The sequence below is a fragment of the Pteropus vampyrus genome, unplaced genomic scaffold (genome assembly GCF_000151845.1).
Source record: "Pteropus vampyrus isolate Shadow unplaced genomic scaffold, Pvam_2.0 Scaffold22422, whole genome shotgun sequence".
NCBI lineage: Eukaryota > Metazoa > Chordata > Mammalia > Chiroptera > Pteropodidae > Pteropus > Pteropus vampyrus.
Window position 1 is genome coordinate 1 of NW_011911203.1, and position 2,351 is coordinate 2,351.

At 37.4% G+C, this 2,351-nt stretch overlaps 1 pseudogene; it reads left to right on the plus strand.

Annotated features, from left to right (window-relative positions):
* The first annotated feature begins 630 nt into the window (after positions 1 to 630).
* Positions 631 to 749, plus strand: LOC111735300 (annotated as a pseudogene).
* Positions 750 to 2,351: the final 1,602 nt, after the last annotated feature.

Sequence of the window (2,351 nt, forward strand, 5' to 3'; positions counted from 1 at the left end):
AAACATAAAAACATTCCTGTGGGTTATTGCAGAGAATAAGAATCGACAGGTTATATTTTAGCAGATTAGGTTTTATCTGGAAATTGTGAATTTTAAAAACATATACAATGTCACAAGATACTTAGATGAGTTGTGTAACATTCAAGAAACAACATGGTCTTATTGATATATATATACATATATATATATTTTTTAAAAAATCTAAACTAGAATCTCTTGAAAAACAGAAAACTGGCAATCACGAAGACTCAATATATTTATAAAAAGGTTAATCTGCACAGTCATACTGGAGGCACTGAAATAACAGCTGATGGATGCATGCATGGATGCATGGACAAATTAAGTAAAATACGAAATGTTACCTCTTTTATCAGGCTTTCTTCAACCTTACCTGGTGCTGATAACTGATTCTTTCTTTTCTTCATTTAGTAAATAACTCTATTATAGTCTTATCTTACTGTATCATTTGATTGCTCATCTTTCTTTCCTGCCTGCTTAATTGGAACACTTAAGAAATGGGACTTACGTTTTCTTTGCTACCAAAGCTAAGTATCTACCAGTCAACACAAACAGCCTCCCAAGCAGTGAGGACACTGGCTCTCAGAAAATCTCAAAAACATTACAGTAATGGTCTACAGCCATGCCACCCTGAACAAGTCTGATCCCATCTGATCTCGGAAGCTAAGCAGGGTTGGGCCTGGTTAGTACTTGGATGGGAGCCCACCTAGGAGGACCAAGTGCTGTAGGCGTAAAAAATAAAAAACAAGGGATTGTAAGCTGACAAGGTCCTTGCAATCTGTGAGGTCAACCAAGGGTTGCCTCGCCTAAAAAAAAAAAAAAAAAAAAATTACGGTAATGGGCCACTCAAATGACACTTTCCCAAATTATCAATCACACTCCAACCCAAATGAAAATACTCACTTTACTCCCAATTATTCTGTGGTATTCTCGTTTCCTCATCCTGCTCCCTATGGACATCACACAAGCTCAGCCATCTTTTCCTTACATCATACCCTTAAGAGAATTGAATCTGATCTCTTTTCATCTCTACTTCTTTAGCGATCTAGCAAAGATTTATTAAACATCTATCATGTCTCTTTTTTCTGAATTTCTCCTTTTCCTTGGGTTCTAACCTGTGACCCCTCAGACACCTCAACCTCCAGGAATATACTGCCATTCTCCACATTCTCTAGTCTCATGTAAAACAGAAACTACTCCCATTCTCCACTTATTATAGCTATGAAAGCATAAACTGTTCAAAACAAATCTTACTGAAAGACAAAAAGGAAATAAAAATACAGTAGCATAAAACAGTGAGGTCACAAAGTTCACAGATCTGATCTTCTTAAAACTAAAACTGAATCTACATCTCATTCATTCGATAATAATTTAAAAGCACTTTCTCTGGTCAGGCATGCCAGGTGCTGAGGAGGAGGAGGAGGAGGAGGAGGAGGAAGATGATGACCAACTAAGTCCAAGATGTTCCCTCTACCTACAAAACTCATTTCCCTACCTTCCTATTTATGTTTCAAAGTCCCTCTCAAATGGCACTTTCTCAATGAGAAAATTCTTTCCGGAAATTCTTTCCTTAGACAAACGTAATCTTTTTAAACTCTGTTCTCAAAGCACCACTCTCACATCACTATTATGGCATTTATCACACTGAACTTTGACGAGTTCTTTAAGTCTCTTAAAGTCTCCTTCCACTGACTGTGAACTCCCTGAAGACAAGGATCACAATCTATTTATCTTTGCAGCCTAGAGGAGCCAAAAACAGTATCTTGCAAATTATTAAGTGTTAATGTTTGCTATCATGGCCCAAGATTTCTGAGAGCATTCATTCCTCCCACTACATTCTAATGCCCTTATATGTTTATTCACTCATTCATTCTTTCAGCAAATACTTACTCATCACATAGTACGTGCCTAGTACAATGCTGGGTGCTGGAAGTATACGGGGAATAAAGAAGACAGTACCAAGTCTCAGCTCTCACAATTTAAACCAGGATAAAATAAATATTATATGTTTACAAACAACATTCTCTAAGACATCTCAGTCAATCCTACAGTTTTAAATATCATCTCGGGTCAATAACCCACAAATTTATATTCAAACCCAGATCTTGCCAAGGTGCTTTAGACTCATAGTCGACTGCTCTGATTGAATGTCTACTAGGCACCTCACACTTAACATGCCTCAAACAGAAATCCTGACATTTCCCACTAAACCTTCTCCTTTCTCAATCTTCCCTATCTCAGTAAATGTCCAAATCATTCACCAAGTTGTTCAAGCTATGCTCGATCTGTCTCTTCGTTCATCTCTCCACAATCAATTATCAAGCCCTACTGCC